Consider the following 12831-nt stretch of genomic DNA (forward strand, 5'->3'; position numbering starts at 1 on the left):
GAGCTGAATTCACTTTGGGCCAATGGTGCACTAGCACTGGGGCTCCCCTACTATTGCTAAGAGCTGAAATCACAAAAGAGCTAAAGTTATTAAGAGCTGAGATCACTGAGACTGTGTTAACTAGTGGGGGAGCCTGAAGCTATATTGCTGGTGGAGCAGCTAGCAGAGTGGAGCCTCACAGGAACGGTTGGAGTGGAGCTGAGCGACTCACAGGTCGGTGAGCAGGGCGGAGCGGCTGGAGAAGCAACGAGCAGAGCGGAGCCTTGTGGGAGCGGCCCAAGGAACAGCTGAAGTGGAGCAGAGCTGAGCGGCTCACAGGTCGGTGAGCAGAGCGGAGCAGCTGCCAGAGCAGTTCGTGGACGGCGGGAGCGGCTCACAGGACAGCTGGTGGAGTGGAGTGGAGCAGCTCGTGGAGAAGGCTGCGGCGGAACCCCACGGAGAGGCAGCCAGTCGGCCTCGGATCACGTAAGGTGCCCCTTAACACCCTGCGTGCCTTCCCCCCCACCCCCAGCTTGAACTCTGGGGCTGCACTGACCAGGGACAGAGACTTTGGGGGGGGTTGTTGGACTTTTGGGACTTTGGTGATCCTTGGGTTGCTGGACCCAAGAGACTTTGGGGTTGTTGGACTGTTGGGACCTTGGTGATTCTTGGGTTGCTGGTTTCAAGAACCAAAGGGAAAGGACACAGCCCAATTTGCTGGGGTGGGTTTTTTGCTCATGAAGCCTGTTTGTGTTGTTTTTCCAATTTAATGCTGATGTCGTTTACCTCATGTTATTAAACATTTTCTGTTACACTCAGACTCCATGCTTGCGAGAGGGGAAGTATTGCCTCCTAGAGGCGCCCAGGGGGTGGTATGTAATTGTCCTAGGTCACTGGGTGGGGGCTCGAGCCGGTTTTGCATTGCATTATTGAAACAGAACCCCTAGATACAGAACCCGGCCCTTGTTGCTGCCAACTTAGATGGGCAGAAGGGTTACACAAGTAATGCACAGATTCTGCAGAGGAATTTCTAAATCAAATGCACATTACACATAGACAAATCACAAGAGATACACAGATCTAGGTAAAATAATAAATTACATAAAAAACCCTCCCTTGATGGTTTTCACCACTCCAAGAGCCTTTTGGGTTTTGGTCAGTCCTTTCAGTGTCCCAAGACTCTTCTTCCTCCCTCCTCCTCAGATTTGCCTTTTTTGTCTGGCTGGTGAGAGAGCAGAGTTTGTCCTTTTATAACCTCCTGTCCCTTCTGTCATGTAACCCTCCCTTAAGTGCTTTTGAAAATCTCTCCTTAGAGGTCTATTGTTCTAGTACAAGCCCAGCCCTAAACGACTTGACTTGAGATCTAGTGAATCTAGTACTAGGTGGCATGGTTATGCTACACACTTATGAACTTATTCAAACTTCAACAAAGGTTCAGATTTAAACTTGGTGCCATCTTTTCATAACGTATCTAGTAAGCTCTTATTTTAGCTGAATTTGTTCACACATTTCTAAGCACTGAATATTTTGGATTTTCCTGGTGGATTGCAAAATGTTCTGATGTGATTTATTTCAGTTTGGGTATGTCACCACAAAGGTCCGAAGTCTTACTCAAACCCTATACAAGCATTTTGAGTGCTTCTCCTTTCCTCCCTCTACCCCTGCCATTTTCCATAACCCAGTCTTGTCCAAAATAGCCACATCCTGCTTAACTGGTGTCTTCTGTGATTTTTTGGTGAATAAAAATATCTGTTCACAGTCTAAAGGATAAAGTTCCACTACCCTGTTGCTGAAAAATAAAAATAACTACAGATTTCAAACCTACATTATACTGCTTTGTGTTTTTGCTGTTCAGATGAAGTACTAACCCTATTTCCAAAGCACTGTTGAGATAATTGATTTTAATGGAGAACAGATGAGGAGGCAAATGAAACAGTGCTATGTTTGCTTGTTTAATGCAAGAAACAGGGGGAGTCAATATTTACCTAATAGAGAAGGACAAGATTGCTAAGGAAAAGGATTTTATTATCAAGGTTCTAAAGGAGTGACACAAACTATAGAGCTATAAAAACATCCCTGAATAAATATTTCACAGCATCTCTGTAACACAGATAAAAGAATGTATCACTTCTAATAAAAAGTGTTGGATTTGTGTTTACCCTGATTAACTGCAGCCTGCTGCTTTAGTCTGTAGGAAGAGACAGACCTGCTCACATTTTAAGCTCCTACAGAGATGCTATTTATAAAGGAATCCAGAGTATTCGTTTCTTTCAATCTGAAGAAATTTGAAGTTAGAATATTTTTTTTTTAAAGAAAACATAATGCTCATGAAAAATGTAGTTCTAAAGAGTGAAGTCCTCAGCTTATTCACAGCATACATATAGCACAGGCAGTGGCAGTGCAAGCTTGCCCAAAATCAAGTGGGTAGTTGTGAATGTCGTAATCCTTTCTGATGGGACCACTTCTGAGGGGACTATGAGGAGTCAGTTTATTTGCTGACAGACTGTTGTGACAGCCAAAAGGGTGACAGTTGCGACGGTGATTTATTTTGTGAGATGGACGCCTCTTTAATAGGAACTGGACTGATACTACCAATACACTTTACACAGACCTCTGAACAGCCATCAGGCAGCAATGGCTTTCAGTCATCACTAGAGTTGGGTAAACAGTTTACAATGAAATCCAGAAAGACTTATACCGGTATCCAGAACTCTAACTGAATCTAAACCTTTTCCTCAAGTTTCAAATATTTCAAATAATTGTAAAGACGAAAAAGGTCACTTTTAGGTTTCAGTCCATAACAGAAGGAGGCATCAAAATACCATCAGAGATAACCCAGTTCTCAAATTTGGGGACTTAAAATAAGACACCCAATTCCACACATGGATGCTCAGGTAGGCACTTGGGAACCTAAAATGTTGCAAATATTTGATTGTCTAACTACATTAATGATGCTCTAACTTAGTTGTCCAGGTTTGAAAAATGGTGAACGTCATAACCTACTTTTAAAGGTTATGCCTTAAGTGACAGATTTTCAAAGCAAAGGGAAATTGCCTGCAACACACCTGGAATTTGTGCATATAATCTCATATTTATATGCACATTTAATTGTATGCACACTTATAATTTCACTTCTGGTTGCACGTACACTGGATGTACATGCGATTTGTGTATGCAAATATGGGTTTTGCAAGTAGAACAGATGTGAGCACGTGCCTGTGGGAGCAAGCTTTTGGTTTTGCTGTCTCACCAGAATGTTCATTTTGTTTCAATTTAGAGTTCACACTCCTTTTCCATACGGTGAAGGCTCAACAATTGGATTAAAAGGAACTGAGCAGCTGTAGGGGTTTCATATACTGGCAACTGCTGTTATACTTATTTGTGCAGGGGATACAGCTGCCAATCCCTTTAGCCACATTCTACCTCCTTTCAGAGTCTGAGTTTGTGATCATGTAATTAAAGACTGTATCATAACACAGGTGCACAAGGGGGCTGAATTATGATTGCACAGGCACTTCCTAATTTTGAGAATTTGTCTTTGCAACTTAATAATGTTCTTCCAATATAATTTTTTGCGGGTAATTTCCTAGGTTTTTAAAACAGAAATTCCATCATATGGTATCATAGACTGTCACTCACAGCAGGGTTCATCAGCAGGGTCCAAACCTTTAGAACCACCGCACAGACCTCTGCCACTTGAACTAACAAAGTACTGATAGAAATAATAGGTTATCATCCTCTACATGGATCAGCACTAGAAGGGGATAAGAGACATGCTTTGCCATTGGATTTCATAAATATTTGCTGATAGCAGAGAGAGAAATGGTGAGACTTGAGAATCTTGGGTTCCATTCCATGCTCTAGACGGGAGTGTGCTTTAATGGTCACAGACTCTTCTACACATTTCCTCCAAGCTTGACTCCTCCTGTCCCATCCCTCCAACCTGTTCCTGTCCCAGTCCTTTCTCTTCCATACCCTGTCTCTATTTCCCAGTCCGATTCTTCTTGCCTAGTCTCCATTCCTCAGGATTCTCATTTTAGTCCCAGTCTTCTTACCCAGTCTTAGGATCCCATTCCAAGCTCACTGTACAAGTCCCAATCTCCCCGTCCCAATATCTTCCCCTCCCCACACCCAGTCCCAGTCTCCTTGCCTAGTCAGGCCTAATTTCCTCCTCCTTCCCCAGCTTCTTGTCCCCAGTACTTAACTTACTACTTGTGTGTAATATATAAATGAGGTGAATGTATTTCACCTATATAAGTGTATATCAGTTAGGCTAATGCATTTAATGCTATTTATTTTTCTTGTGAAAATTTCCCTCAGACATGGATATCAAAAAGAATCTTGTTAGTTTCCCCAATATAAGCTTTGCCAGAAGCTATTGGGTAATCGTGTGTAATTACCAACCACTGTAAATGTTAGCAAGTGGAATCATTCTTCTAAGTAGTTTTCCTTGTCCGTAGTGCAAATTGCAATTATTGGATGGAGACCACTTCACAATTTTAACCTGTCATGTTAAATATCTTTATTTTGTAACTCATCTTGATAGCTAATTTTCATGAGAATGTAAGTGTTAATTGAAAAGAAAAGACCATATTTAAGAAGGTTATCAAAAGATAATCACACCCTGGGGCATTAGAAGGCATGAGGTGTAGCCAAGTATTTCTGTATCTCAAGAGATGTGATTATTACATGAGAACCATACGGCTATGTTCTTTTTTAAATATCTGACACACTAAATTGCTGAATACTAATTCAGGTAGCTGGTATGCAGCACATGGCATCTCACTTGTGCTCATCATGTTAAATCTTGTCACATTTTGTTATGTTGTTTTTCGTCATAACGTAGTTTGATATGACATATTCAATAACATGACATGATTTGGTGTAATTCGACAAATCACAAATTTGTTGTACAAATGTTAGTTTAGGAGAAGAGCTTCTCGTCACACTATGTATTTGTCCACATGCTAGGGACAGCAATCTCTGCACTCTATATTGGGAATTCCATCTTTTGGTTCCTGTTCACCTAGACTGATTGTCAGCTATAAGCTCTACTTGCTACATATGTTAATCAAAATTCTCCACAGCCTTTACTGGTCTTGTTATACTTTTATATTTATTAAGATGCTCATCATATTTCCATTAGGTGACCAAGCCTCGCCACCTGTGCCATGCTATCTCACAGCATCTCTAACGTTTGGTCTGGTACCAGATGACCCACTTTCCTAGATTGACTTGATATGTGATACTCAACAACAAGCATCATGGTATCTCTGTGTTCTTGCTGGCAAATTTGTACTTAAGACATTTTCAGAATAAATCAAACACACCAGGAGCAGAACCAGACAGGAATAAAACAATTATTTAAGTACCAAGTCAGTTATTTTTAAAAAAGGTATTAACAGATTGAATATCACTAGACGCTTGACCTTACCTAGTATGTTCTAATACACGTAACAGCGATTAGGATACAATAATATTTATAAAAAGTGAAGCCACATACATTAATATATTCTAATAACGTGGTGACCAAATTCAGGCTGACTCTTTCATATATAAATATACAGGAAAAGAGGTGTCTGAGAAGAAGGCAACTGTTGCACTCTGATCACAGTATACCACAAACCTGCAGAGCCTACATGCAGGTTTCCATGGTGGAAGTTGCAAATGGGACATCCTGGAATGAAGTCTGGGCTCAGGGAATGAGTTCAATATTTATTAACATGGATCTATGGATTTAAAAGGAGATCCAGTAGAAATAATCTTGAGGCAATGCTGAACCAGATAGTGTACATATGCACTCCAGAATACCTACCCCATTATTCCATAAGGTAGAAAGTGAGTTAAAGAGAATGGAAAAGAATGGCTTAATTGTGAAAATCTGTGGGACAATTGCATGGTGTTTATCGATGGTACCTGTTATAAAGAAAAATGGAAAAATATAAATGTGTGAATCTGAAAAGGCCTAATGACGCAGTAGTGAGAGAAAAATATATTCCCCCAATTCTTGAAGATTTCCTCCCTAAAGTGGCAGGAGCTTCTGTATTCTCCAGGCTAGATTCCTCAAGTGGTTCTGGTAAATTCCTTTAGCCAAAGAGAGTGCTAAACTGACTAAATTCATTGCACCATTTGGGAGATTTTGCTTTCAAAGATTACCTCTCAGGAATACAACTGCTTCTGAAATTTTCCAAAGAAAGATGGGAGAGCTGCTATGGAATATATATGGGCTTGTTGTTTTGATGGACAACGTTTTAATGCACCGTATAGGTCATCAATGGCGAACATGACAAAATCCTCAATTAAGTTCTGAGCTTAATCAGTGAAGCTGGACTCAAGATAAATAAAGATTGAATTTTTGGGACAGATAATAAACAAAGCTGGAATTAGTCCTAGCCCTGAGAAAGTAAAAACAATTCGAAAATTGAATGCATCAACAAATGCACTAGAACTGTAGTGCATACTGGCGATTGTAAATTGTCTGCAAGACCTTTCTATGGTGATAGAATCACTGAATTAACTATTAAGGTTGAATACATCCTATCTCTGGGGGGTAAATCAGGAGACTGCCTTCAAAAAGCTAAAAGATATATCAGCTGCTCCATTTTAAAAAATCTACAGTGTAAACAAACTGTCAGTGGTCAGCACTGTTACCAATAGCTATAGCCTTGGTGGTGTATTGTTGCAGCTACATGGATCAGAGCACAAGCCAGTTGTATTGTGCTCTTGTACACTTACAGAAGCAGAAAAACAATATGCACAGATTGAAAAGGAATGCCTGGCAAGTGTACAAGCATGTGAGAATTTCTACAGATACCTTTGTCAGTTGGGTCCCTTTAAACTGTTAACTGACCATAAACCTCTTTGTATTCCTCATCAAGAGAAAATAAGTTTATCAAGCACCACTGTTATGACAGCATCTTTTGATTAGGCTAATGTGATTTAATCAATCTGTACATATATTCCTGGTAAAAATCTGTAATAGCAGACACACGGTCATGGAGCTCAGCTTCACAACCAAACACCTGTGTTCTAAAGAAAGATGTAAACGTCTACATGGATGCTTACAGATCAGTATTGGGCAAGAGATTATACCTGCTACAAAAAAGCAATCTTGGCAGATAAACTAAGAAGTTGTTTTTTAGTTACATTCAGGCAGGATGTCTCAAGTGTCTAAAGAACACTATGACTGTACTTTGCTGTACAGGGACAATTAGACAAGTCCAATGGACTAATGATTAATGGTAATTGCATTGTCATCCCAAGTGTTTGAGAGGAGAATTCTAGACCTCATCCATAAAGGACATCGAGAACTAGCCAAATGCCATGAACAGCACAACAAGTCAGTGTGGTGGCCTGGAATCAGCAAGGACATGAAAAATAAAGTGTCTGCATATGAACGTTGCAGAAGTATCCAGCATAACCCTAAGAGCGTCTACTAACAACATCTCTACAAACAGACTCTGGAAGAGACTAGCAGACGATATATGCAAATTCGGAGAACATCATTACCTGGTTGTAGTGAATTATTTTTAGAGATATATTGAATTATTATATTTTAAAGATACATGTTGCAGTTTTATCGAGAAATTAAAGAGCACGTTCTCCAGTTTTGATTGACAAACCACAAGTCACCACAGCTGAATTTAAGTAATTCCAAACAAAACATCATTTTGAACACATCACCAGCAGCCTGCATTACTTGCAAGCAAACAGAGAGGCTGAGAGGGCTATACAGCCAACCAAAAAAATACTGAAACAGGAAGATCCACTCCTTGCTTTGCTGAGCTACAGATCAACAGTGTTCGTAATTACTGGCTATGGTCCAGCCCAGCTTCTAAGGGGAAAGCAACTCAGCATTGCTGTTCTGATCCTGAAAAGAATCTAGCCCTGGAATGGCCAGACCCAAGAAGAGTAGCCAAAACATACCAAAAAGCAAAAAGAGCTTATGAACACTTCTATAACCAACATCACTCAGTTAGCAAACTGCCTGATCTGGAACCTGACTGTGTCTAACTGGATGGTGGAAAAGGATGGCGAACTCCAGCAGTTGTAAAGAAAAGGAATGTATCAACCCAATCATACACTGTTGAGACAGTCAGTGGAGAGTTCAACCAAAAACATCCACATCTTCAGTTTGTTTCAGAGACTGAACAATCAACTGAGCAAGTGCTACAAATTGCAGATGCAGAAGACTGACTTATTCCAAACCTGCCAGAGACAACCGTTGCAAATAAGACAGCCTCATCATCATGTTGTTATCCATTCTGGCTATCTAGTTCAAAAGCCAGTATGACGCAAAGACAGGGATGAGTAACAGATAGATTATGTTGAGATTTAAAGTTAGTGTGAAAAAAAGTTTTTTTTTTAAATTGTAAAAATGCAGAAAAGAAAAATTTAAAAGGGAAAGAGGTGATGGCAAGTTTAAACTGCATCATAATGTTTAGTCATTAGGTGGCACTGTATGAAGAATACAGTGCAGCACATCTTTACCAAGAGCTAGTGACAGTCTACATGCCCCTTTTGCATTAAAGTTGTTGTTGTTGCTAGCATCCATTTTGCCTGTCGCTGTGTGACCATCATGACAGGAGGTTAGACTATATGATCACAGTGGTCCCTTCTGGTTTTATAGTCTATGAATTAATGCTGTGTTGGCCATATTTGTGAACAAATATAGGGTACAACTACGCTATGAGCTAGGAGTGCAACTCCCCTGCTCATGTGCACACACCTGTGCTTGCTGTCATCAAGCTAGTGCGAGTATAAATAGCAGGATAGCCATGGGAGAGTGGGTAGTGGCAGCGAGTCATGGTTTAGGTGGGCCAAGTACAAACCCGCCTGAATGCCATGGGTGCTTAGTTGGCATGGCTACGCTGCAACTCCACTACCACTGCCCATGCTGCACTGCTATTTATGCTTACACTAGCTTGATGAGATCTAGCAAAAGTATGTGTATGTGGGCATGGGAATCACACACCCCCTAGCTCATAATGCAGAAGTAGCCCTAGAATAGGGCCTGAAAACAATGCTGTGATTTCTAAGGGTAGTTGCTTGAGCCTTGTAAAAATATATTTTTTCAAAAGGAACTGTACTACTGTATTGCACTGGATTTGTTTTCTAATACAGATTTTACACATTTTTACCATTGTTTTGCAATGTAGCCAGAAGACAAAGAGAAATGTCCAAGCGACTGGAAAGAAGAAATGAGAGGTGGCATGGTTCTATGTTGCAGTACCTTCTATCTGGGGTGAAGAACAGGAATCTAATCCCCAGCCTCCAATATGAAACTTTAAGGAAATCAACAAGGAGTCTGGTGGCACCTTAAAGACTAACAGATTTATTTGGGCATAAGCTTTCGTGAGTAAAAACCTCACTTCTTCGGATGCATCTGTTAGTCTTTAAGGTGCCACCAGACTCCTTGTTGTTTTTGTAGATACAGACTAACACGGCTACCCCCTGATACTTAAGGAAATCAGTGTGTTAGATTGTCCTACTCAACAATGTAGGACTTGCTTGCCTGTTACATCCACCTGGAAATAAGTGGCTTGGTGGGGAGAAGCCTTGACACTTTCTCTCCCTCATACCCGCATTTGGTGTAGGTGGCTGGGGGTTAGGAGAGGTTAGCTGCATCCCGAAAATAAGTGAAATTACTTATGCCCATCCTTTCCCAAAGCAAGCAGAGAACAGGGAGGAATTATAACTTGTTGAGACTCAATTCCTCCCCAAAACTCCTCCTTGGGTGATGCACCTGCACATTGCCCCTTACTCTGGGCCAAGCCTCGTGACTCAGGCTGGGTCTACACTATCCGCCTAAATCGGCGGGTAGAAATCGACCTCTCGGGGATCGATTTATCGCGTCCCATCGGGACGTGACAATCGATCCCCGAATCGACGCTCTTACTCCACCAGCGGAGGTGGGAGTAAGCGCCGTCGACGGGAAGCCGCAGAGGTCGATTTTGCCGCCGTCCTCACAGCGGGGTAAGTCGGCTGCGATACGTCGAATTCAGCTACGCTATTCACGTAGCTGAATTTGCGTATCTTAAATCGACTCCCCCCTGTAGTGTAGATGTAGTCTCTAGACCTATGTCTGATTAAACAGCAGCAATTACTTTGGTGTGGGCCCAAACCAAAACCTTAGCTCTACCGCGGTTACCTCAGCACCCTGGGGATGAAAAGCTCATTTGGTGCTAGCAGTCAGGGAGCACAAACACTGGCATTCTGGAAAGTCCTGCATGAGAGTGAAAGAACTCCCTGCCTTTCAGCTTGTATCCTTATGAAAGAGCAGCCACAGTCTAGTCCTAAAAATCCAAAAATGTAACTAATCACACAGTTTTCTTCAAAGATTATTAGATGCAATTTTGTCTTCCCTAGAATGGCTAAGAATATTCTGAGATACTTAATTTGTGGTTTCCTTGGTAACTCTTGTGCAAGTGTGTATGAGGTACAGGGGCCCTCAGTGTAAAATGGTCAGTGAAGGACCTGTGAAAATAAAATACGTTTGCAGCTTTTCTTCCTTGAAAAGTATTTGTAGAATGAAGGACTGTGACAAGAAAGAAGCGAGAACATATAATTTTCTAGACATATGGGAAACGTGTGCAAACTCAAGAGGCATGAATTATTCCTCTTGAGCAAAATAGGCTTAGCAGATGTTAGTGCACAAAATCCATGTAAACAGTTTGGGGATTAGTAGGGTAGATTTTAAGAGTTCATATGTGGCTCTAATATATCTTTATTCCCAAAGGATCTTTTGCACGGCAAACCGATTCATAGCTAGTATCTTTATAATATTCACAGGTCATATGGATTTTACTAGTTACACTTCTCTGTCCTGCTTATTGCTGTGGCAATAATTTTTCATCAGAAGTACAGGTCAGCAGGAGTGTGGCTTATTTCCTGGAAAAGGTTCCCATTGTTGGTGGTTACAATTTATCATGATTTATTAAGTCACAAAATTTAAAGTAATGGTTTCTTCCTCAGAAGCAAAATTCTTTATGTGCCACTCAGATATCAGATGATAAGGAGCAAATATCAAGAATGTTTTGTTTAAATGGAAGTATTGAAATACCCAAAGAAAAAGCCATTCTTTGGGAAATGTACATTCAAAACTACATTTTAAATGTTTCAGTTGATCCTGGAGATTTTGCAGAAGACCTGCGTTAAGGACTGACATTTGAGTGTCTGGCATAGACAAGGAGTGTTAATAGAAATGGTATTCTCAGGTTCAGAGGGGGGGAAACGTGGAATATGCTACTCTTCAGCACCTTTTAGTTGGACTAATTATCATTATACCCATTCTTTCAATCCTGGGCACATCTGTTTAAGTGAGAGATAAACTTCAAAAAGGATAAAACAGTTGATTGGGGCGCATACAATTCATTAGTGACCTGGCTGTGTTTGGAAGTGCATGACTATTATGATATCAGAATGACTCTTGTACCATTTCACACCACTTTCACCTGTTGACTGCTCCTGAGTATAACTGGGCAGTCAGAGCTGCTGAACCTTTACATACTGACATTCTGTTGATCTCCAAAGGAATGTCAATAAAATACAATAGCACAGAAATGTGCCTGACGTGCCACACAACTGGGGAACAGGGATCATATGGGCTCATTAATGGGTTAATGTTATGAAGTAGCTAACTTTACTAACATCTTCTAAACAGACCGCATTCCTCATGAGCTAAAATGATGTATAAGTACACATTAAAACTGAAATGTCTGTTACGCATGGAAAGAATAGTGTTCTACTAAATGTAATATGAAAATTCAACTTGCTAGTCAGATACCAGCACTAGATTGATTGCTGTGCACAACAACTGACATGAATATAAAGACTCCCTAAGGTTAAATTGGGCTTCTGCATTGAAATTCTAATTAGGCATAGGAGTGCCCCAACTCTGTGAAAGTGCATGTGTGTTTAATTATTCTCCCTTTTCACCTTATCTCTTCCATTATTCCATATCCCTTTCCTTCCTCCTTTCTTGCTGTTTTCAAGCAACTCATGCTCCTCACTTAATCTAAGTGTAGGGCCTTTCTTTAAGTTGGCATTAATTGACAAGCAGTGTTTAATTATTATTTTTCATCTTTGAAGAGACCTGATATTAACTCACCATGGGCCCTGAGATAGCAGCTCACCCCCTTTATTCTTGCGGCACAGCTCTGCCATCTTCTGACATTTCTCCCCTCTTCTCAGTAAAACAGACATTTTCCTTGCTGTAATCCCAACAATAATTTTGTCACCACTACACATTATCTGTGGGAATTTCCTACCAATTGAATTGCACACTCAACATTTTCCACAGTCGCTGAAGTAGTTTAGTTAGTATGTGAAAGATTTAAGTTAGGTAGGTCTGGTGCCTGTTTTCTCACATTAAATGTTACTTTTAAACTTTTGGTTTCCCAAACTGAAGTGCAATGTACCAACTGCCACAAAGCCATTCTAATTAGCGGTATGGTACATCATTACTGCCTGCATTAAAAAGAGTACATTCATTTGATCATTTTCTTAAAGCAAAATAGTGCAGTGGGTCTGATTCTCTGCAGAATTCTTCTTGTGTAACTTCACTGACTATAATAGAGTTATTCCTGACTTAAATGGACATAAGTGGGAGAAGAATCAGATCCAGTATGTAAACTAGATTTTGGCTGATCGTCTCAGAACACTTGGAACTTGATCCTTTTCTCCTACCTTAATCCAAATCTTTAAGTTCATTTCCTTCCCCACAGCGGGTGTTAAGGAGGACCTTTCCTGGTAAGAAGAAAAGGTGTTAGGCTATATGTTGCAACTTATTTTGTAAGTGTGGGGTGGATGTCCAGTGCAGGTACTCCATAGGGAAGGCATCCAGTGACCAGA

This window comes from Malaclemys terrapin, chromosome 4 (assembly GCF_027887155.1).
Source record: "Malaclemys terrapin pileata isolate rMalTer1 chromosome 4, rMalTer1.hap1, whole genome shotgun sequence".
In the NCBI taxonomy this organism is placed as follows: domain Eukaryota; kingdom Metazoa; phylum Chordata; order Testudines; family Emydidae; genus Malaclemys; species Malaclemys terrapin.